The following is a 26,830-nucleotide window of genomic DNA, read 5'->3' as shown; positions in this document are numbered from 1 at the left end:
TGAGGACCCTAGCCCTCCACAAGAGAGGGTTACTCTACTAAAAGTTGCTAGAGGTGTAAGCTGATAAGACCCTTGCATTCTTCATCTTCTTCTCTCTGTCATGCAAGGCTTAAGTGTTCCCAAATCGGTGAACATATTTGGCACTGCTACTAAGAAAGCACCCTAGCTTAGGACTCCCTTGCTATAATTTGCAATTGGAGTATTGACATAGCCTAGTTAGTATTGTTTAACTCATTTTTTGTTATTTAATTGATTCTTTGGTGTAAGGGAGCATAGAGCAATCCTTTAAGCTTAAGTTGCATGTGTACAAGTAAGTATTCTCTTCCATTTTCTTTGATTTAAGCTCTTGCATCTATTAAGTTTGGTTCATTTTAGGCATTAATCTCACCATGATTAAACCTTGTAGAAACACTATTTAGGCTGCATTGAGTATGTCTTGGTAGGTTAGGAGTGCATTAATCGTCTTATCAAATCAAAATCCTAAAAAATGTAGCATTAAGCAAGAATTAAACGTGTAAAGCTTGATAAGCTGTTAGACTGACATATGTATGTACCTAAGTGAGAATGCATGTTCTCATCTAGGAGAAATGCTTGTTTGTAAAACTGGTCATGCACGTTCCTATCTTCTCTAGCCACACACATTCGCACATCCTTATGCACATTCACACATCCCCACGCACCTTCCCAGACTTGTGAATGCATGTTCCCCAAACTTGTCAATGTACGTTCTAAAGTCAAACAGGGGTATATCCATCATTTCCATCTCATTAGAATATCATGTACCAAGGTGGAAAACGTGTTCTTATCATGTGAACGCACATTCACAAGTCACATACAGACTAAAAAACTTCAAAAAATCTAGTATAATCTATAATTTCCAAGGCCACCACACGACTTGTGTCTATGTATGGTGTGCCCAAACGACTTGTGTCTATGTATAGGGTGTGCTTTAAGCTGATCATCCTTGCATGAGAGCCAAGCCACCCTAGTAATAGAGGAGTATTCGAGCACGATAGTGCAGACCCTAGCTTAAGTGAGGCCTAATACTGATAGGGTGTGCTTTAAGCTGATCATCCTTGCATGAGAGCCAAGCCACCCTAGTAGTAGAGGAGTATTCGAGCACGATAGTGCAGACCCTAGCTTAAGTGAGGCCTAATACTGGGAGCCAAGCCACCCTAGTGATAGAGGAGTATTCGAGTAGCACGATAGTGTAGACCCTAGCTTGAGTGAGGCCTAATACTAGGAACATGCCCATTGTTGCAAGGCCTTGTATGGACCAAGAAGTAAAAGTAGTTGACTCCCCTATAACCCACCACTCATTGTGTTGACACAATTAGAGACATTATCATGGGAGGTCCAATTATCTAACTGAGACGAGTGACAGTCAAAGAATCGCCAGACCATCCCGCCAGACCATCCAGCGTAAGTAAGAGACTATCGTTGACCAACCATTCTAGTTTAGGAATAGGAATTAGGAACAAGAAGCGCTAACCCTGTAGGGGAGGGCGTAATCCTTCCTAAAGCCATAACTAGCATGGCCACAATGAAAATGGTTTCATTAGTAGCTTTTGGCTTAACTAGCTCTTAAAACACAAACCTTGGATTGTTTGAAACCACTTGGAGGCCTACCACATCTTTAGGCTTTACAACATTAGACTTTGAATACAAGCAGTGAAGGGGGTTTCAGGTTCAATTTTGCCACAAGGGCTGCATAGCAACCACCTACCACATCTTTAGGCTTTACAACATTAGACTTCAATACAAGCAGTGAAGGGGGTTTCAGGTTCAATTTTGCCATCGGGGCTGTAGCAACCACCTAGGCTACTAGGGCCAAAGAGACAACCCAAGCTATTTGTTACACTACAATAGGAACCTTACATCAAGGCTTTAGAATAGGTCCAACATCGGGAGGAGCCCACACCCCATAGTATAACCCAACTTGCCTCAAACTTGCCGAAGAGACAACCCAACTTGACTCAAGGGCAAGTGCAATATCTTGTATATGCCATGTGGCCCACCAACCTACCAATACCCATACTCCCCCTTTGCGCACAGCCGCATTACCTCAACCTCCATCTACACCAACACCAGCTACACTAACCACACGAAAGATATTTTGAGGATAACAACACAAATAGTAGGGGTGCTAGACCCTAGACAACAAAATATGATCAAACCAATGTAAGTTACAAAGTTAATGCCAAAGTTCAATGGGAGGGGAGATCCCATCACACACTTATAAGTGTTTGATTAAATGTGTGGTTGACCTAGTGACCTGGTAAGGGTGAGTGCTTTCGACACCATGGAAGGGAAGGCCAGATGGTGGCTCTGGTCACTAAAATAGAAGACAAGGATGATTTTGACACCTTAAATACTACATTCACAATTAGGTATTCCCACCAAGGAACTCAATGAAATCTAGTCTACCATGTCAATCAAGGCAGCTAGAGAAAGAATCGATCAGAGACTACATTAAAAGAGTGAGATATTTCCACTCTCGATGTGCTGACACTAACAAATTCTCTGATGATGAACAGCTAATTGGAAGGCTCCTAGAAGGAATCCTTGACTCAACCTTACATAATGACTTGTACTTTGAAAAACATAAAAACTTTGGGCCATGTTGTAAGAGTGACATTGATAACTTCATGGGAACCACTTCAAGGAATCTCCCCTAAAGTGACCCCATCTGCTCTGAAGAATCATTTGGCATAGTGTCTTCGAAGGTTGATGACAAAGGGAAAGAACCACAAGTTGCACCATCGACAATATAAGCGGCCGCACTCATACAACAATGGAGTTTATATAGCTTTCGTAGTGCAATCTAATAGAGGGAGAGACATCAACGCCATAATATCTCGCATGCCACTATAGTGATATCAATGTAACATCATGTAAGGGACCTCATCGGGTGGCAAAGTTTCCCATCAAGAAGGCTATGGCAGCTGCACCAACCAACCCACAACCATTAGCTCCTCTCTGCACTAGTTATGGCATGCACATGTACAAGGATTACCCAGCATGTACAAGGATTACTCTGCCCTAGGTCCAGCTAAGAGCATAAGCTAACCTACGAGCATTAACTTGCTAAGCATCAGAGATGAGCTATTACAAATAGTACCTCTTAATGTGCTCTAATGAGAATGCAAAATAGGAGGAGAGCTGCTGCTCTCATGGCTTCAACTTCCTATAAAAGGGCACAGAGACTAGCAGGGGTCCTACTAAACTGATGAAGTCTCAAACATGCCTTAGAACTAGAAGACAAAGGTCCAAGAAGATAGGACAAGGGGAAGATTGCATGACAGTTCAAGAGGGTCTAAGTCTAAGGATACAACTTCCAACATCTCGTCATCCTCTTTCAAGGAGGAATTGAATCCTCAACATTATTAACAAAAAATGCTAGGACAAGTGGGGGAAACCTTCACTTATTTGACACTACCAACCTCTAATAGTTAAGCTTGTAAACCCATTGGGTTTTGTGCAATCTGAAAATCGAGTCCTTTGGCCTACTCTTTTGTGGTAATGAAATTTTTACAGAAACCCAACTCTTTTGTGGTAATGATCTTTTCTCAGAGCAACCCAACTCTTATGGTTAGATTCTAGGAAGACCCTTTATGATAGAGGCTAGAATGGTTCATGAGTGGAACACATACATATCTACATACAAAAAAGGAATGAAACCCTCAAGATAAACCTAATAACATGGAAAACTCATCCCATGAGAGTGGTGGACCTTTTGTCAAAGACTCAATATAACCACAAATACGAAAAAGAAATGAAACCCTCAAGGTAAACCTAAGAACATGGAAAACTCATCCCATGAGAGTGGTGGACCTTTTGTCAAAGACTCAATATAACCACAAATAACACTGTAGAACTAAACATGTGCCTCACATGTCACAAAACATTAGACAAGGAATGTGAGAGCCTCTTCTAGGGAGGAAACAAAGACCATTGGCTTTGATATGTCGAGGCCATAGACTCTCATGTGGACTTTTGATACCAATGGCAAAAAACTCAATATTTTTGAGGCTCCAATCAATTTAATGGCCATATAGAGAGATGAACCCTTAGGCTTGGGAGAATCTAAAAAACTCTCTTAGCAAGAACAGCAAGGAAAAATGACGTTAAGGGTGTACCTCTGGAGGTGGTCAAACACACTATTCCTATTGTTGAAGGAGCAAAGCCATCAAGGCACATGGCCTATTAGATAAATACTCCAAAATGGTTAAGGATTAAATTGACAAACTCATCGCCCGCACATGGAATAGCTATACATGATAGTCTATGTAAGGATGAAATTGGCAAACTCATCGCACACGGAATAGTTATCCGTGATAGTCCAATATTTGGCTAATGGTCTTCCCCAAGAGAGGCTCCTTAATCAAGACAGAGTTTGAGGCCTTATTAGAAAGGCAGCCCCCTATCCCAATTGATCGCAAGGCAACTATATAAGCTAGGTTAAGATAAAATCATGAGGTGATATCCTCAATAATTTGAATTTATTGATATCCTTGAGCAAGCCCTCTCTGGTCTCACTCTGGTGTGGCTAGTGGTGGACATTTATCGATAGTAGGCAGCACCACCACAAAGAAAGTCTTACTAACAAGCCTATGGTGGCCTACCTTGTTTGGAGATACATTAAAATTTGTAAAAGGATCCGATGAATGTGATGATTTTTTTGGGTTCACAACCATCTTGGCCACTTGCCCCAACGTGATGTTGAGGTGAAAGCTATTTTAATGTATATAATGCATGACTTTTCAAGATATGGTGGTAGGTGCTCCCCGGTGTTTGTGATAGAATGCCCATGTGCCTTATAATTTTCCTATAGCCATTTGAGAAATGGGGTATAGACTTTGTCATACCTGTTAGTCCAGCTGCTAGAGGAACTCAAGCATGTTTTATCATTACCACTTATTATGGATTGATGTACCAAATGAGTTGAGGTCCATGCTACCACAAAGGCTGATGCCAAAGCAACAACCAAATTCCTATATGAGAATATAATTACTAGTTTCTACTCAAACTAATAAGCAAAAAGGGGGTCTGACTTCATAAAAGAACCAATTATCTATGCTATCTTGACCAAGAAGGTTGAAGCCTCATGTAATGACTAGGAACAAACTACTCTATAGGCATATAGAACCACTTTTACAAGAATGTGGCCATCTACACCACACCTTATATAACTTGACATGTGGAACAAATATTGTCATGCTTATGGAATTCTTAGTACCAACCTTAATAACTATACTGTTAAGGAAAGTGTGCGAACTCACCCCTCAAGGAGATATCTGCATAAATTAAAGCACTTGACAATGTGGAGTTAAAAGTATACTTCAAAAGTAGCAAACTTAGGCACTTGTATGGTCCTTTAATTTTAAATGCTTTGGAGGCCATTCACTAAAAGTAAAAAGATAAAATAAAAGAGGCTGGCAAGTGAAATGTGAGGCCTAGTGCGAAGCTTAGGCTAGGTAAGACAAGCTGTGTAGCCACATCTCCAATAATATAACCCAAGTCATTGACCTAGAAGAGGAAGACTGGGAGGTGAAGGCCCCTAGACTCTCGCTGGGCCATGACCATAGAAACTAGTTTAGAATAAAAGTTGGCGCTTGTGGATACGAGAGCCAGCCACCATAACCTAATGTCTCATGAGATTTGGTGTGCCCCATAAAAGCACGGGTGGAAGGAGTGAACTCATTAACCACATGCATAGGAGCTCTCACTACCATATTTCACATTGGAGGAATAACCCCTTAGAAGAGAAATTTTATGTCATGCTTTTGTAGGTACCATCATGTGCAAAGAAGAACTTCTTGGATGAGGATAGATGGGGCATATTTGATGCTAAATTGACTGGGACTCAAGAACTGCTACATTGCAATAGGTAACCATTTTGATGACAGAAGAAGAGCCCATATCTAGCAGAGCCTCAACACTAAATATCCATTCTCCTAGTAAGGAATTGCTAAAGCTAACAATGCCCCACAAAGGGAACCCATACTCCAACCATGCCACACAAAAAGAGGTCAATTCTTTACTTGCCCCACCGGGGCGCCGCGGGGGGGTAAGTAACCAAGTTACTTCAAAAGCCTCACCCAAGCTAGATTAACTAACCCAATTAACACTCTTGCTATGGTCAATCCTAACCTTGCAGAATCAAACCCGCAAGGTACTTAAGCCCACCAGTCCCCAGAAACACCAAAGTTCCCATAATGAAGGTGACAAATGTGAAAGGAAATATTCTTAGCACAAGGATACTACGAAGGGTAAAAGAAAATATGGATTCCTAATTGAAAGGAGAAACATAAGCTAGTGTGACGACTACCGCACAAGGAAAACCACAATGCAAGGTAGCAAAAACCACCCCTAAACCTAAGACATGTTTTGTCAGGAAGGAGTTGTAGAAGCCCAAGTATACTATGTAGGTCAAACACAAATCTAGCTACCTAAAGCAGTGTAGTCAAACACATCTTTGGCTACCTAAAGTAGTGCAGTCAGATACAACACGGGCTACCTAAAGTAGCGCAATCAAACCATAAATCAAAACCATCCCATCAAAGAAGGCAACCCTGATAAAGGAGTGCTACACAAAGATGGTTGGGTGTCTAATGGCCTTCTAGTGGCCCAACTGTATTACAAAGGTAACACGTGCATTTGGGTACCTAAAATTGTACCATCATTACCCTTAACTTTTTTAGCCCCCACCACCAAAGGCAAAGTGGCCAAATGGCGACTAAAAGCTACCAAAACTACTGGTGGAACCTCATGCTCAACCTTAACAAAGGGTAAGGAAAAGATTGAAGAATTCATGGAACCTTGAGACTATTCCCAAACACACTATGAATAGGAGATTCTTAAAGTATCCACCTCAAAAACTTATGTTGTAGTAGAACGCCAAGAACCATCGATTCCCCTACCACAACTGACATCTCTCTTGAACCTAGTTAAATGGACCAAACATAGGTACCTCATCATCATCAGATAACAAGGGTACCCATCCCAAAACCAATAATTAAATCTTGAAGAAAGAAATAAAAAGAGTCAAAGAAAGTAGTGATGAAGATGGACCAAGGAGGCAAGCAGAAATATAAGAAAGCAGGAGTGATATTGGAGGAGAGTCCCCACAGAAGTCAAAACTAATCACATAAGTGGTTCTCTAATCATTAGTTTTCTAAGTACATCTCACAATGGGGCAGCCATGGTGGGTGAAAACCTAGCCCATGGCCACAAAATTCATGGAAAGGTAAAAAGAGCAAATTGATGTGGCATAGCAAGCAGTCCAAGGCAACCATGCCAAGATGGAGAGACAGAGAAATGTTGCTACTACACTCATGCTACATGTACATGCTCTGGAGGTTGAATTGATTTATTTCCTAGAGTGAGAGCTAGACCTTATGCACATAGAGGTTGAGGGGTAGAGCGGCTAGGGCATAAACCTAAGAAGAGCTCACAAGGGCCACTACTGTGCTACATGAGGCCAAAAAACCTAGCACACAACTGGCTCAAGCTCATGAATGAGTTCCAAAACATAACTTTTGAGTAGTGCAAGGATTTCAAGAGAGCCATGAAAGCCAAAGATATAACCATTTCCTAGCTTGAGCAGCTAACAAAGGTGAAAGCTGGGCCACAATAGGAGTAAGTCATACTCACCAAAGCCAAAAAGAAGTTTGATATCCTAATGGATGTAGCAAAAACATAGTAGACTTGTGCTCACTGATCAAGAACACTCCTTGTAAGATGAGAGAAGGAGAGGAGACTGCAAGGGTCTTACTAGTTTGCACTTCAAGCCACTCTTGGTATAGTAACTCTCTCTTGTGAGGAGGTCCTCAATTTTTCTCCTTCATTTTCACCACAAAAGGAGGTTTGCAAATGGGTGGGGAGCAAATAGAGAGAGAGAGAGAGAGAGAGAGAGAGAGAGAGAGAGAGAGAGAGAGAGAGAGAGATGAGAAGCTGGCAATCTCTACTTCAATACCATGGTGAGTGAGAGTAGACAAGAGAAGGAGAGAGGGAGAAGAGAACATATATAAACACCATCATTTATCCACATATTCCCTAAGCTTGCATGCAACAAGAAGAAGAAGAGAACATATATAAACACCATCATTTATCCACATATTCCCTAAGCATGCATGCAACAAGAAGAAGAGAAAGCATTCAAGCAACTTTAATCATGAGAGCAAGAAGGCTCAAACTCAATTTGTGAGAATGGGATTTCATTTTTCATTAGTCAAATGGTATTATATACAAGACTTATTTGTACAATGCTCAGGAGCCCAAATATAATGTATGAGGCCCAATAATTTAGTCTAGACTAATTTCCTACTCTAAATGTACATTGTGTCAAAGCGCGACTTCGTGTACTGGGTGATTCAATGAAACGTTGTATAGCATCATGTCCAAAAGGCTATCTCAAACATCTCTTTGAATATTATCATGTGCCATCCTTGCATCCACTGTACTCACTTATAGTTTTGCCAAGTATTTTGTAAGATTCCTCCCTCCAGCTTTTGAGGTATAAAGGTGTAAAAACATCCCCTTTTGTTCTTGTAATTATTCCCCTCTCTGAAATAGAAGAAAGATCTTGTTTTACCCTATTTTGGCCTAGAGAGAGAAAATGTCTAGAGAGAGATAATCCAAAATTAAAATATCTTTGGATATAAAAATTCTCCTAGTGTCTAAAATGGATTCCCCTGAAACATAAGTTCAAAATAAACTTTCCAATGTGCATTAGGAATTAATTGTTGAAAATGGTATAAGGGACCTTAGCCTAAGGGTCTACATTTTTAGAAATTTTTGGATTATGGTCTAATTAAGGTTCCAATGGGCCAATTGGATTAATCCAAGTGTTGGGATGAGATAAATCTAAAGAATAAAATAAAATACCCAAAAATGAGTAAATGCTCACATAAGATGAAGAGTTGACTGAGTACAAGGTTTATTAGTTAAAAATTATGAGATATTACTAAAAAAATGAGATATTTTGGAACAATGCTACATTTTTGACACCTTGGTAAGGAAAAGGGGACTCTTGAGGTAGGAGCCTCTTTCACATGTGTGGAAGGGTTTTTAATTCAAAAAAATTGTGATATTTTTATCTCTCCTCTCAACTGGATCAAACCAAATAAAAAAGGGAGCCAAACTGGTCCAAATCTTGTCAAAATTGAGTCAAACTGAACTTGGAAAATTCTAGAACCCAGTTGGACTTGGTTAGTGGCCTCCCTCACCTACAAATAGACCCTCAGTCATTTGTAATTAAATATTGGAGCTATACCATGCCAGTATTATATTAAAATAATCATATTTTCTATTATCCCTTAAATTTTCTCTCTTGGGAGCGTGGAGCTCTCTCTCTCTACAACAACTCTTGGAGTCGCTCTTCTCCTCTTGGTGTGTTGAAATTTGAGCATTGTGATGAGCTATGGTGGATCAAATACTAGAATCAACATCATTAACAAAGTGATTAGTAAATAATTAAGACGTAATTAGTGGGTAATTAACAAATAGATTAATGTAGGCATGGATACTCAAAAACCAGCAAATTCTCATTAGGGCAATGCCTCAATTTATAGAGTTTACATCAAGCATCAAATCCCACTGATTTCTCCATGATTCACTCCACCTCTTTTCCCTGATTCTCTCCACCTCTTCACTTTTCCCAGAATATCTCCACACTTCCTAAATCTTCTCATGCTACCCTTTTCTCCATGATTCACTCCACCTCTTTTTCCCTGATTCTCTCCACCTCTTCACTTTTCCCAGAATATCTCCCAGAATATCTCCACACTTCCTAAATCTTCTCATGCTACCCTTTATTCTCTCCCAGTAGATTCTTCTCACCTTTTCACAGGTTCTTTCACATTTACATCTTCTCTTTTACAGCCTCTAACCAAGGGCTTGTTCCCGCACACACCCTATTCACTTGTATTTTCAACACCTCCTCTCAAGTGAATACTCCTAGTACACCTAGACCCTATACCAAGTTTGCCTCCCCTTACTTGATAGTCCGCGACCAGTGCCTACACCTCCCCTCAAGTTATCTTAGCACACCTGGACCCTATATCAAGTTTCTCTCTTACTTGATAGCCTGCGCGACCAGTGCCTCGAGTCCCTAAACCCATAGTCCTTGACACTCTCTCTCTAAGGCTTACTATAGTTGCCCGCGACCTTGACTAAAGTGCTCAAACATACATCTCTCTACCACATGGCCTACATCATCAGTGGCTCAAAGGTGGTTTTACTTTGTTGGGGCAGGTTACATTGGGTTGTGGGGTCTCTCTCTCTCTCTCTCTCTCTCAGAGATTTTCACATGGCTCCTCACTCTTTGGAGCCTCACATCTTCTCTTGTCTTCAGTCTTCTTGTTGTGGCAGCTTCTCTCCACGCGTCCGTGTCTTTTTCTTCTTTCAGTCTTCTTGGGGCAGCTTCTCTTCTTGTGGCAGCTTCTCTTTAGATCTTCTTGGTGTGGATCCTCTTCTTGGAAAGAGATATTCTTCTTCTTTCATGGCTGGGGCCATGAGCTCGTTCGTCAGGTCTTCTTGCTCCATGTGAGCAACATGTTTCAATGTTTTGCTGACAGTTCCTTTGGGCTTTTTATGTTTATCTTGTGTCATTATGCAATGCAAACCCAAATCTATGCGGGAGGTCTTACCGCTTGCCTTATTTTGGAGGACAAGGGCAGTGTCTAATCCCATTTTTACACTGTCCAATACATAATGCGTATAGCATTCATTCAAATGCACATTCCCAAATGCAACTCTGGCTGTGAATAATCTTGAATTTGAGTGAGATTTATAGGCATTAACCAAGGGTTAAATGCAAAATGATGATTATCACAAATTTATCAGCATAATTTTCCCAGAAATTACATTAAATCAAGGGTAACCAATTTGTACGGAATGGTTGGAGTATCAAACCAACTCCGAATTCTAATATGAAGTTATAGGGATCTGTATCAGATACCTAATGGTTAATTTGAACCCTCAATTGCACCTAGTGATTAGCACTGATTAATCACTGTGTGAAATCCCTATCCCCACCATGCGACAGATTCGGGGTACTAGCAGCGGAAGTAGTACTTCATGCGCGAGCCAGGGACCCACACTCAGGGCCTCGTCCCACGGATATCCGGACAAGAGACTAATCCGTCGGTTTTTCCAAAACCGAACCCGGAAAAACTTCCCTTTCTCGAAAAATATGGGCGATTCCACCAGGATAACTTTTTACTCTAACGTAGTCAAGATCATTACTGATCACGCTGATCCGACTGCACCTATAAAGATACTCGGTCGGCGGATCAAGGAAGAAACTTGCACTTGGATCATTGGGATCAACGCTTTTTTCCCCATCAAGAGGCACAGCCGTTGATTCCTATCCATAGAACAATTACTATCCGGGATTTACTTTATCTATCGTAATAACAGAAATTGAGTCTCGATTTATGGATCCATCAGTCCAGCCTAACCCCATCCAGTTCCATGGGTTAGCCAACCGCCCAACCACTGTAGTGATGGGATCCAATTAAGAATTTGGTTAGGTTTTGTCCTGGGTACCAAGGAAAAGAGTTCCAAGGCCCCCTAGCCGGAAGTTCATGCAAACATAAAACTAGTCACACCACTTACACACCCAATATGAAATTACCTTTTTCTTAGCATCAGCTAACTTTAAAACAATCCTTTAATGAAACCATTATGTCACTGATGACAATCCTCAAAGTCTCTGTTTGAATCCTTATCTCCGGTCATTCATTCATCGGTATACTTATGGCATCATTGGCAACTAGGACGCTCACCACCTGTTCACTCACGGGCCTTTTCCATAGTTCCTAGCTCATAATAATAACCGGCAATATATTCATATAATAGAATGGAATCTCCGTGGAAGATCAGCAAGATCAACCCACAGATCCATATAAAAGAGTCATGGACTCATCCGTTTTGAGGACCAGCAAGGTCAATCAACCAGATCCATGCCCGGTTTCAGAAAACAACTCTTACTCCTTGTTCCAATATCTTCCACGACGCACGTGTGGGTATCTTCGGCGACCCCCCAGAGCCCGAGCACCGTATGGTCAGCACCCTCTAGGATCCTTCACAGGTGACCTAGCGTTTCACTCATAGGCCGCTTCCTTGGTCCCTAATCCACCGTACACCGGAAGCTCACCATTTAAATCGAAACCGAGGCTGGTCAAGACCTCGGCCGACCTTGCTACGTGAGACGTCCTCCATTGACTCTCCGTCAACAGTTGCAACTTTATCAGTTAGGTCTCCTTGACCTTAATCTACAAGACGGTCAAAATGCTTCCCCAGCATTCTTGACATAAAACATTCATTTACAAACAGTTCACAAAATACAGTTTCTATATCGAACTCTCGTCTTTCCATTTTATCCTCCTTAGTCCACATTACTTATTCGACATTCCATTCATATGTATTCATCATCATCCATTCACTCATATCGACGACACATTATTTCCCATACACATTCACATTCATTATTCTACATACACATCCATGCATACATCCATTTTCACATCCTCATTCATACATCCACTTCCACATACATACATCCACATCCGTATCTACATCCATACATCTATATCCACATCCACATCCACATTCATATCCATACATCCACATCCACATTCACATTCATACATCCACATCCACATAAACATCCACATTCACATTCATACATATCCGTATCTACATCCATACATCCATATTACATCCATTCTCGCCCTACACATTCCATATACATCTTATCATATCCTATCACATCTCATACACATCTTATCACATCTCATACACCTCTTATCACATCTTATCACTTCCCATACGCATCTTATCACATATTATCACATCTCATACACCTCTTATCACGTCTTATCACATTTCATATCTTTTTTATAGAATACAAGAGAATTCTTATATTTGATATAAGATTTCTCTACATCTTTATTTATGCATAAATTCCATTTAAGGAGACTAACACTTTCGAATTAAAAATCAATCTTTTATGCATCTTCCTATGCATAATTTCATTTTAAATGAAAATGACACTTTTGAATTAAAATTCAATCTTTTATGCATCTTCCTATGCATAAATTCAATTTGGATGAGAATTGACATTTTTGAATTAAAAATCCATCTTTTATGCATCTTCCTATGCATAAATTCAATTTGGATGAGAATAACGCTTTTGAATTGAAATCTTATTCTTTTATGCATCTTCCTATGCATAAATTCAATTTAGATGAGAATGACACTTTGAATTAAAAATCAAACTTTTATGCATCTTCTTATGCATAAATTCAATTTGGTAGGAATTACACTTTTAGAATAAAAGAATTTCTCTTATGCATCTAAGTTATGCATAAAATCCATTTATGATGAAAATCACACTTTTAGTATGAAAAGAATATCTTTTATGCATACCTCTATGCATGAAATCCAATATGATAAAAGTAACACTCTTACAATAAAATAATCAACTTTTATGCATACCTCTATGCATGAAATTCAATTATGATAAAAGTGACACTTTTATAATAAAATAATCAACTTTTATGCATACCTCTATGCATGAAATTCAATACAATAAAAGACACACTTTTATAATAAAATAATCAACTTTTATGCATACCTTTATGCATGAAATTCAATTATGATAAAAGTCACACTTTTATAATAAAATAATCAACTTTTATGCATACCTTTATGCATGAAATTCAATTATAATAAAAGTCATATTTTTATAATAAAATAATCAACTTTTATGCATACCTTTATGCATGAAATTTAAATATGATAAAAGTAACACTTTTGATATAAAAATTTATCCATTATGCATACTTCTATGCATGAAATAAAAATGATAAAAGTAACACTTTTGATATAAAAATTTATCCTTTATGCATACTTCTATGCATGAAATAAAAATGATAAAAGTAACACTTTTGATATAAAAATTTATCCTTTATGCATACTTCTATGCATGAAAATAAAAATGATAAAAATAACACTTTTGATATAAAAATTTATCCTTTATGCATACTTCTATGCATGAAAATAAAATTTGATAAAAGTAACACTTTTGATATAAAAATTTATCCTTTATGCATACTTCTATGCATGAAAATAAAAATGATAAAAGTAACACTTTTGATATAAAAATTTATCCTTTATGCATAATATAAAAATTCAATTTTTCCATGATTATAATGAAATTCTTTTAATTAATCTAGGATGATAATTCCTACAATATGATAGGAAGTCCTCTTTTCATGCTTTGAATGAAATTATTTTATGTGTAAATTTTTACAAAATTTTGCCATAGCTCCGCTGAGCACTATGACTGATAAATCTCAATTATTTTAAAAGATAAAGCTTTAAGAGAATGATTAGAATGATCCCTAATTGGATCATTAACCCATAATGGATTGAATAAAAAATAATCATGAAATACATAAACTAAAAGCATAGAAAAAAACCATTAATTTGGTCTCAAGTATAGATTAATCTTGGATTAAGGAAAAGCTTCATTTGGATTGAGAATGGGTCATGAGTATGACCATTTCTTGAGTGAGAGAGAGAAATTACATAAAAACCATTAGAATTTAAACATAAATGGAAATTTATGTAATTCTTTACTATCATTAATCAATTAACTTCAATAGAATTCATCAAATTATGTAACTCTTCACTACTATTCATCAATTAACTTCAATAGCATTTAAAAACCATACCAATTAAGCTTCTCAAGCTTGAGAGGGGTTGAGAAGAGAGAAACATTGAGAAATTATAGAAAAGATCAATATTCACTAGTTACCTTACAAATTGCTTGATTCTTTGTTCACGGTAGAGGCCCCCAACCAATCAATTGGTTTAGTATGTTGATGGAGCCACCAATGGGGATTGAAGAAAGAAGGAAGTGTCAAAAACTAGTGAATTATTAATGAATTCACAGTTCTTGGCTTAGGTGAAGTAGAGTAACAATGCATTAAACATTGTTGAGTTTCAACAAAGGGGAAGGCCTCTATTTATAGGAAAAAGTGAGTTCCTAACCAAACAAACTGATTCTAGAATTTTCCAACTCAGTTTGGTCAATTTTTGACCATTTTTAGATCAGTTGAGCTAACTTTTTGTAACTAGACTTGAATTAGGAGAGAGGAGAGATGAAATATCTCAATTTTTATGAGTTTAAAACTCATTCAAGCATGTGAAATATGCACCTCCTTTAAAGAACTCCCCTTCCTTACATATGTGTCAAAATGGAATCATTATACCCAAAATATCTCATATTTTTAATATTGCTCATAGTTTTTTTACTAATAAACCTTGTACATTTTCAACTCTTCATCTTATGTGAAATATGCACCTCCTTTAAAGAACTCCCCTTCCTTACATATGTGTCAAAATGGAATCATTATATCCAAAATATCTCATATTTTTAATATTACTCATAGTTTTTTACTAATAAACCTTGTACATTTTCAACTCTTCATCTTATGTGAAATATGCACCTCCTTTAAAGAACTCCCCTTCCTTACATATGTGTCAAAATGGAATCATTATACCCAAAATATCTCATATTTTTAATATTGCTCATAGTTTTTTACTAATAAACCTTGTACATTTTCAACTCTTCATCTTAATTGAGCAAGCATTTACTCATTTTTGGGTATCTTCTTTTACAAATTGGATTTATCTCCTCCCTACACATGGATTGATGCTATTGGCCCATAGGAACCTTAATTGGACCATAATTCAAAAATTTCTAAAAATCTAGACCCTTAGGCTAAGGTCCTTTATACCCATTTCCAATTAATTCCAATTGCACATTGGAAAGTTCTTTTTGAATTTCTGTTTTAGGAGAACTTATTTTAATAAGATGAGATAATTTTCTATCCAAAAATATTAAAAATCTAAATATTCTCTCTATTAAGAAGAAGGGAGATCGATGGAAGTAAGATTACTGTGAGCGATAAGTAAAAGTTACGACTTATATAAAGGAAGGAGTTATCGTAACCTAGAAGCCAACGGTATCTTGCCACACTGAAGTTTTATCGTCTTTCCATGATTTGGTTTTGGCACATATTTCTATAAGAGGCATTAAGAACTTTGAGAGGAGATAAAAGAAGTTCGTAGGCTAAGTCACCTACTTTCTTTGATCCACAATAGCTAGGGGATAACTACTTATACTCCCCTAGAGATAAAGAAATTCTTTTGGTCCGTATGCAAATGAAGACTATAACTGCTTCTTTGAATTTTCTGACTGTCCTCTTCTTATCTGTATATTGTCTTTGTCGATCCTGGGCAGCGTTTATATCTTTATGAATTGCCTGCATCTGTTGCTCTCAGTCGCCAAGCATTTGACTGGTCATCTCGACCCTAATCAATGGGTCGGACCTAGTTAATGGAGTTAAGCAATCTTGTCCGAGAGACGGACCCTGATTAGATTGGTATGAAGGAGTTGGTCTCTGAATTTGGGTTCTAGACTTCCCTGTGCCCTTTTTATGGTAGGAGTCAGGCAGTCTTTTAACTGATGGTCAAAACCTTGGCATCCAAAACACTGGTTCTCACTTCTGAACTCATCGTTCTGAATCTTTAAAACAGGTAGGCTCCTGAGAAGGTATTCTAGGTAAAGTGTCTTCCCTTTTTAAACAGAATCTTTCTTTTATTTAGAGAGGGAATAATTATAAGATCAGAAAAGGAGATTCTTACTCCTGTATACCTCGAAGGTTAGGGGGAGGAATCTTACAAACTTCTACCCCACTTAAAAAGGTGCGAGATGTCCTCATCTCGCAAAGTAGAGGACAACTCTTTTTCTTAAGATCCAATTTATTCTGGGTTCCTTAGATTCTGGTCAACCACCCAACAGAATAGTGGGATAAATATTCCTTATATAGAACTCATCATTAAATAATAATTCATTTAAATCATATCATTCCTACGCCATTAGACCAAAAAATTTCCTTCTGAACATTCCTCCACGGGAATTTCAGTTAAGTTATCAATTTGTCATCCCTTAACTTGATCTACCGTTGACAAGTGTTAACAGTAGCAATTTGACAGCACAAACCACTAATCTCATAGTGATTTACTGACATCATTATCATCATTCTAGTTATTAGTATCATCATAGGGACTCGTCCCATTCATCCTCATTGTTGTGATTTTGCTCAGGTTATTATATTTCAACTAAATTTCAGAAATCATCATTTTTCAATCAGAATCCAAATCAACTCATCAATTCTCAACAGAATTAAAAATCATATCAACCACATTCGAATTCATCAATTGGATAGCATTAATGCTTATAATTTCAAGTCTTAGATTTACTCGTATATACTGTCGGTAAAGAGCTGCAGTTATACCCTCGGTATATACGGATAGTCATGATACTCAAAACTATAAGGTAAATACCATCATGTCTAGGTCTCAAGCAAGTCAGGGTTCTATACAATTGTGGTACTTCCAATTGAAGTCCTAATTACTAATTTACGAATTTCAGTTTGAATAACAAATTGTATGAATTATATCACACAATTACAACCTTTTTGTGCGTGTCTTGATAACTTTTGACATAATTGGCTCCTCAGTTGATCTTACTGGAGATCTATGACATAAGTCTGATAATCAGATTTTTCTTTATCCGATCGTCCGTAAACAATCACTTAAATAAAAAAAACATTTGTATATTTATATACAAGTTGCAATAAGTACATAGAGTGGCTCGGCTCCAAAATTCAAAATCTCCGCGAGAGACGCATAAGACGACGGTACTGGGCCATAGTCATACCCTGTTACATAATTTCTCTAATTGCGAAGGGAGCTATTATTTTCTCCTTAGAGATAAATCGACTGAAGAGTCTATAAACTCGGCAAGCAAGTCTGAAATTTTGAGGCGTTGAAAGATATAGAATGACACCACGCGTCATTTTCAGCTTTATCAAAATCATGGCCAATGAGAGGTTCTGCCTCAGCATTGCACGCTGGTTTGCAAGAGGCGTGGATATATAGCCCTGCAAACCACTTATGCTGTTGTCTCTCCACTAGGTTAGGAAAATATAATTCCTCGAAATGGCGTGCGAGTCTTGCTCGGCTTGTTCGAGTTGAAGCGGAAAAGATGAGATGCTCGAAGGCAAATGCAATCATATCTTGAGACTGGGTGAGGTTGGGAATACCAGATAAATGGGAAACTTCCATCTATAAAAAACAATTTCTTTGATTAAAATTTCTTCATTAAAGAAGCTTATTAAAGAAGCTTACGGAAAGACAATACATTATGAAAATGCTGTTTCTAAATTCTTATTACTAATTTCAGATAAGAATTTAATTATCTTTATTAGCTTTCAATTTTTGCTCTGATACCAACTGTGAAATCCCTGTTCCCAACCATGCGAGACGGATTCGGGGTACTAGCAGCGGAAGTAGCACTTCATGCGCGAGCCAGGGACCCACACTCAGGGCCTCGTCCACGGATATCCGGACAAGAGACTAATCCGTCGGTTTTTCCAAAACCGAAACCGGAAAAACTTCCCTTTCCCGAAAAACATGGGCGATTCCACCAGGATAACTTTTTACTCTAACGTAGTCAAGATCATTACTGATCACACTGATCTGACTGCACCTATAAAGATACTCGGTCGGATCAAGGAAGAAACTTGCACTTGGATCATTGGGATCAACGCTTTTTTCCCCATCAAGAGCCGTTGATTCCTATCCATAGAACAATTATCTATCCGAGATTTACTTTATCTATCGTAATAACAAAAATTGAGTCTCGATTTACGGATCCATCAGTCCAGCCTAACCCCATCCAGTCCCATGGGCCAACCACTGTAGTGATGGGATCCAATTAAGAATTTGGTTAGGTTTTGTCCCGGGTACCAAGGAAAAGAGTTCCAAGGCCCCCTAGCCGGAAGTTCATGCAAACATAAAACTAGTCACACCACTTACACACCCAATACGAAATTACCTTTTTCTTAGCATCAGCTAACTTTAAAACAATCCTTTAATGAAACCATTATGTCACTGATGACAATCCTCAAAGTCTCTGTTTGAATCCTTATCTCCGGTCATTCATTCATCGGTATACTTATGGCATCAGCTAACTTTAAAACAATCCTTTAATGAAACCATTATGTCACTGATGACAATCCTCAAAGTCTCTGTTTGAATCCTTATCTCCGGTCATTCATTCATCGGTATACTTATGGCATCATTGGCAACCAGAACGCTCACCACCTGTTCACCCAGCGGCCTTTTCCATAGTTCCTAGCTCATAATAACCGGCAATATATTCATATAATAGAATGGAATCTCCGTGGAAGATCAGCAAGATCAACCCACAGATCCATATAAAAGAGCCATGGACTCATCCGTTGTTGAGGACTAGCAAGGTCAATCAACTAGATCCATGCCCGATTTCAGAAAACAACTCTTACTCTTTGTTCTAATATCTTCCACGACGCACGTGTGGGTATCTTCGACGACCCAGAGCCCGAGCACCGTATGGTCAGCACTCTCTAGGATCCTTCGCAGGTGACCTAGCGCTTCACTCATAAGCTGCTTCCTTGGTCCCTAATCCACCGTACCGGAAGCTCATCATTTAAATTTTTAATATTGCTCATAGTTTTTTTACTAATAAACCTTGTACATTTTCAACTCTTCATCTTATGTGAAATATGCACCTCCTTTAAAGAACTCCCCTTCCTTACATATGTGTCAAAATGGAATCATTATACCCAAAATATCTCATATTTTTAATATTGCTCATAGTTTTTTTACTAATAAACCTTGTACATTTTCAACTCTTCATCTTATGTGAAATATGCACCTCCTTTAAAGAACTCCCCTTCCTTACATATGTGTCAAAATGGAATCATTATATCCAAAATATCTCATATTTTTAATATTGCTCATAGTTTCTTACTAATAAACCTTGTACATTTTCAACTCTTCATCTTATGTGAAATATGCACCTCCTTTAAAGAACTCCCCTTCCTTACATATGTGTCAAATTGGAATCATTATACCCAAAATATCTCATATTTTTAATATTGCTCATAGTTTTTTACTAATAAACCTTGTACATTTTCAACCCTTCATCTTAATTGAGCATTTACTCATTTTTGGGTATCTTCTTTTACAAATTGGATTTATCTCCTCCCTACACATGGATTGATGCTATTGGCCCATAGGAACCTTAATTGGACCATAATCTAAAAATTTCTGAAAATCTAGACCCTTAGGCTAAGGTCCTTTATACCCATTTCCAATTAATTCCAATTGCACATTGGAAAGTTCTTTTTGAATTTCTGTTTCAGGGGAACTTATTTTAATAAGATGAGATAATTTTCTATCCAAAAATATTAAAAATTTGAATATTCTCTCTCTAGAATATTTTCTCTCTCTAGGTTAAAACAGTTAGAAACAAGTCTTTTATATTTCTGAAGAGGGATTGATTACAGGGGAAGATGCTGGACATTTTGAGCGGCTGGGGAGGAATCTTACACACTGATTAGCAAATTAATCCACTATTTTGTGTGCAAAAAACAGAGTATACGGGGAGTCCAGATCTGGTGCCTTAGACTTCAAATGAGCTCAAATTCTTTCAAAGGCATCAATAGCAATGAGTCTAGTAGAGGATTAAGCCAATAAACACAAGATTTGACCAAATATTGAAAGCTTAATCTCTATTTTACCAAAGTCACCCCTGCAAATTTGATGAAGAGCTTGGATCTCACTGTAGACTTGATGAAACTGAATTCTGTCTTCACCAGCTTGTAGAGCATGCTTGAAAACACCTTGGGCTAAGAGGAATTGAAGCAATTTGATTTGATGAGCACAAGATCTGTAATTTCATCAGAAAAGTTTACGCTGGCCAAATTCGCGATTTCTCCTCAACGCTTTGGCGGTTTCCTGCGTTTCTTGCATAGGGGGTTTGCTGCGTTTCTTGCATAGGCTGGAGGAGCATAGGGTTGGCTAGCTAGGGTTAGAAGCTTTTGAGCTAATGTTGTGTGTGCAAGGAGAGGGAGCTCCTCCACTGCTGGGGGTACAGAGGTGAGTTGAAAAAAGAGGGAAAATTATAATTTTATACTAATCCTAATTAGCAAAATAATTAGCAAGATAATGGGCTCACAAATTAGCATGGCTCTGATACCATGTTGAAATTTGAGCATTGTGATGAGCTATGGTGGTGGATCAAACACTAGAATCAATATCATTAACAAAGTGATTAGTAATAATTAAGATGTAATGGATAATTAACAAAGTGATTAGTAAATAATTAAGATATAATTAGTGGGTAATTAACAAATAGATTAATGTAGGCATGGATACTCAAAAACCAGCAATTAGGGCAATGCCTCAATTTATAGAGTTTACATCAAGCATCAAATCCCACTGATTTCTCCATGATTCACTCCACCTCTTTTCCCTGATTCTCTCCACCTCTTCACTTTTCCCAGAATATCTCCACACTTCCTAAATCTTCTCATGCTACCCTTTATTCTCTCTCCCAGTAGATTCTTCTCACCTTTTCACAGGTTCTTTCACATTTACATCTTCTCTTTTACAGCCTCTAACCAAGGGCTTGTTCCCGCACACACCCTATTCACTTGTATTTTCAACATGGTGGACCAATTGATTGGTTGGGGGCTTCACTGCAATTAGAGAATCAAGCCAAACTTGGAGGTAAAATCAAATTTTATGGTTTTTTCTAATTTTCTTTTTCTCAACCCCTCTCAAGCTTGAGAAGCTTGCAAAATGATTGTTTTAATTCAAATCAAGCTTTCCCTAAGTTTGTTAATATTTAATTAGTATTAAGTTAACCTTTATGCTTAAATTATAATGCTTTCTTTAAGTAAATCTCTGTCTCTAAAAGAATAGCCATCTTTATGGCTAAATCCCTTGAAAAAGGATGCTTCTCAATGATAGTCTCTTAATTCAAAGCTAAACTCTAGGCTTGATAAGCTAGAGATTAAGAAAATGATATTTTCATGATTTTGTACTATTAAAATAATGGTAAATGCTTTTAGATTGTTTATGAGAGAGTCAATGGAGGACGTCTCGCGTAGCAAGGTCGGCCGAGGTCTTGACCAGTCTCGGTTCGATTAAAATGGTGAGCTTCCGGTACCGTGGATGAGGGACCAAGGAACGGGCCTATGAGTGAAGCGCTAGGTCACCTGCTGTGCGAAGGATCCTAGAGGGTGCTGACCATACGGTGCTCGGGCTCTGGGTCGTCGACGATACCCACACGTGCGTCGGGGAAGATATTGGAACAAGGAGTAAGAGTTGTTTTCTGAATTCGGGCATGGATCTAGTTGATTGACCTTGCTGGTCCTCAACGGATGAGTCCATGGCTCTTTTATATGGATTGGTTGGTTGATCTTGCTGATCTTCAACAGAGATTCCATTTTGATATGTGAATATATTACCGAGTACTATGAGCTAGGAACCATCGAAAAGGCCCCTGAGTGGATAGGTGGTGAGCGTTCTAGTTGCCAATGATGCCACCATAGGTACACCGATGAAGGAATGATTGGAAATTAGGATTCAACCGGAGATTTTGAGGATTATGATCAGTGACACAATGGTTTCATTAAATGATTGTTTTTAAAGATAGCTGATTCTGTGTGAAAAAGGCAATTTCATATTGGGTGTGTAAGTGGTGTGACTAGTATAAAGTTCGCATTAATATCCGGCTAGGGGGCCTGGGAACTCTTTTTTGTGGTACCCGAGACAAAACCTAACCAAATTCTTAATTGGATCCCATCACTACAGTGGTTGGTGGGTGGTTGGCTAACCCACGGGACTACTAGATGGGGCTAGGTTGTTGGCCTGATGGATCCCTGAAATGAGATTCAATTCTGTTATGGTACGATAGATAAAGTAAATCCCGGATAAAAATTATTCTATGGAAAAGAATCAACAGCTGTGCCTCTCAATGAGGAAAAAAGCATTGGTCTCGTAATCCCATGAATATTTTACTCAAAAAGAAGAATATTGAATATATTTTACTTGAGAAATTTGAGAAAGAATATGAAAATATCTATCGAGAAAAAGTACTTTTAACTAGGTTAAGCAATTGACAAAAACTTAGAAAAGTCCCATCGGTATCGAAAGTAGAAAACGGTACTAAATGTGAATGCGATGTGAGTGGATGTGATGAGATGTGATGTGATGTAAATGGATGTGGATGTGGATGAGATGTGATGTGATGTAAATGGATGTGGATATGGATGAGATGTGATGTGATGTAAAGGGATGTGGATGTGAATGTGATGATCTAGATATGAATAAGATGTAATGATATGTGAAAGGATGTGATGTGATGTAAATGGATGAGAATGAGATGTGATGATATGTGAAAGGATGTTATATGATGTAAATGGATGAGAATGAGATGTGATGATATGTGAAAGGATGTGATGTGATGTAAATGGATGAGAATGAGATGTGATGTGATAGATATGCATGTGAATGAATGAATGGATGTGGATAGATGTGAATGTAAATGAACAAATGGATGTGGACGAATGTGATGAGCTGTGAAAGGATGTGATGTGATGTAAATGGATGAGAATGAGATGTGATGTGATAGATATGCATGTGAATGAATGAATGGATGTGGATAGATGTGAATGCAAATGAACGAATGGATGTGGACGAATGTGATGAGCTATGAATGGATGTGGTGTGATATGGACAGATATGGATGTGATGTAATGTGGATGGAATGAATGAGATGTGATGTGGATGGATGTGAATGAGATGTGATGTGGATGGATGTGAATAAGATGTGATAAGATGAGGATGGATGTGACGAGATGTGAATGAATGTGGGATGTGAATGAATGTGGGATGTGAATGGGTGTGATGGATGTGAATGGATGTGATGAGATGTGAGTGGATGTGGTGAGACGTGAATGGATGTGATGTGATGTGGACTTGGGTAGATGCAAATGGATGTGATGTGATGTGGACTTGGGTAGATGCAAATGGATGTAAAGTGATGTAAATAGATGTGAATGTGATGTGATGATATGTGGATGTGATGTGGATCTAAATGAATGTAGATGGATGTGATGTGATATGAATGGATGAGATGTGATGTGGCTGTGTTGTGATGTGATGTGATGAGGATATGAATGGATGAGATGTGATGTGGCTGTGTTGTGATGTGATGTGATGAGGATAGATGTGATGAGATGTAAAATGATGTGATTGGATGAGAATGGATGAAGGATGATGGGAATACATATGACTGGATGTGGAATAAGCAATGTGAATTGATGTAGAAGAATGTGAATTGATGTAGAAGAATGTGGAATAAGCAATGTGAATTGATGTAGAAGAATGTGAATTGATGTAGAAGAATGTGGAATAAGCAATGTGAATTGATGTAGAAGAATGTGGAATAACGAGAAATGATGTGGAACAATGTGGAAAGATGAGAGTTCGTTAGAAACTGTATTTATGAAACCTGTTTTTAAATGAGTGTTTTATGTCAAGAATGTTGGGGAAGCATTTTGACCATCTTGTGAATGAGATCGTGGGGAGACCTAAGTGATAAAGTTGCAACAGCTGACGGAGAGTCAATGGAAGACATCTCACGTAGCAAGGTCACGGCCAAGGTCTTGACGCCTCGGTTTGGTTTAAATGGTGAGCTTCCAGTATAGTGGATGAGGGACCAAGGAAGCGGCCTATGAGTGAAGCGCTAGGTGACCTACAAAGGAGCCTAGAGGGTGCTGACCATATGGTGCTCGGGCTTTGGGTCACCGAAGATACCCACGCGTGCATCGGGGAAGAAAATGGAACAAGGAGTTACAGTTGTTTTCTGAACTCAGGTATGGATCTGGTTGATTGGCCTTGCTGGTCCTCAACGGATGAGTCCATGACTCTTTTATATGGATCTGTTGGTTGATCTTGCTGATCTTCAACGGAGAGTCTATCTGGATTTTTCTTATGTGATTATATTTCTAGGTGAGCTACGAACTATTGAAAAGGCCCCTGAGTAAACAGGTGGTCAGCGTTCTAGTTACCAATGATGTTATAGGTACACCGATGAAGGAATGATTGTAAATTGGAATTCAAGCTAGATATTTTGGAGGATTATGATCAGTGATACTATGGTTTCATTAAAAGATTGTTTTAAAGACAGCCGAATCTGTGAAACAAGCAATTCCATATTGGGTGTGTAAGTGGTGTGACTATCTTGAAGTTTGCTTGAAGCGCTGGCTAGGGGGCCTGGGAACTCTTTTCCCTGGTACCTAGGGCAAAACATAACCAAATTCCTAAATGGATCCTATCACTATAGTAGTTGAGCGGTTGGCTAACCCATGGGATTGGATGGGGTTAAGCTAGACTGATGGATCCCTAAAATGAGACTCAATTCTGTTATGTTACGATAGTTGAAGTAAATCGTGAATAGTCCTTGTTCTATGGAAAAGAATTAACGGCTGTGCCTCTTGACGAGTAAAAAAGTGTTGGTCTCTATGATCCAAGTGCAAGTCTTCCTTGTTCTGGCCATGAGACTTACGGGTTCGGTCGGATCAATTTGGTTAGTTTAAGACCTTGACTACGTTAGAATAAAATATCATGGAGGAATCGCCTTTGTCTGTTGTGGGCGAGGGAAGTTTTTTCAGATTCGGTTTTGGAAGAACCGAGGGATTAGTCTCTTGTCTGGATATTCATGGGCAAGGCCCCGAGTGAGAGGCTCTGCCCTGTGCAAGAAGTGCTACTTTCGCTGCTAGCACCCCAGCTTCATCAAATGTATGCTAATCAGGGAGCTCCACCAAAAGGACAATGACAAGACAATGATAGTCCCAAGCCCATCTATGTTTGCGATTAGGAAATAAAGAGGGCTTATCCTAAGATAGCTTGGAGCATAGCAGTATTCCTTCTAACACTTGGCTTAGAGAAGGTAGGGTGCTCCCCCATGAGGTCATACATTGTTATTGGGGTTGTCCTAGTTGTGGTCATTTGTATCTCCTATGGTCCCTCTTGTTGCATGAGATCTAGACCACTAATTAAACTTTTATCCTATATAAATCTTGATAAGACATATATTGAAGCAATTAGCGATCCTGTTATGGTGTGTTAGGGGTTAGGGTCAGGGTATTGCCACTAGTCGAGGATTATGAGGGATCTGTCAATATCAATCCCATCAAGAGGAGGATCATGCTAGTTGAACAAGGATGGTCATGGGGGTGCATCTATTAAAGAGAGGTGATTATGGGGGTGCATTTGTGCTACTCTCTAACGGGGGGTTCTAGGATTTCTCCATATGAGGGGTAATTGTCTTGTGAAGTTGAGGCCTTGGTGAGTCCATTGGTGTCTCCTAGAGAAGTAAGTGGTGGGGCAAACTTGGGAGATGAGAGGGGGGAGGAGGAGGGTGCTGGAGCTATAGGTGGGGTAATCATTGGCAGGGGGAGCTGATGAGAGGGTTGGTCCAGGGGAAGGGAGTTCAAGACAAGATATTTTTCCTTACCTTTAGTGGCAAAAGTTCTTGAAGCATGTGTAGCTAAAGAGGGGCTTGATGTTGAAGGGCCTTGGGAAGCTTCACTTGGGCCAGTTCCTTCTATTGGGGGGCCTTCTTCAAACATGTCTCTGATGTCAACCAACAGACATATCATCCTCATCCTTGTTATAGCTAAAGAGGGGCTTGATGTTGAAGGGCCTTGGGAAGCTTCACTTGGGCCGCTTCCTAATTCTATTAGGGGGCAAAATTTCTTTAAGCATGTGTAGCTAAAAAGGGGCTTGATGTTGAAGGGCCTTGGGAAGCTTCACTTGGGCCACTTCCTGATTCTATTGGGGGGCC

This window comes from Cibotium barometz, chromosome 28 (assembly GCF_041138505.1).
Source record: "Cibotium barometz isolate CiBa-2024 chromosome 28, ASM4113850v1, whole genome shotgun sequence".
NCBI classification, from domain to species: Eukaryota; Viridiplantae; Streptophyta; class Polypodiopsida; order Cyatheales; family Cibotiaceae; genus Cibotium; species Cibotium barometz.
The sequence above is the reverse complement of the archived record's forward strand: the minus strand, read 5'-3'. Positions refer to the sequence as shown.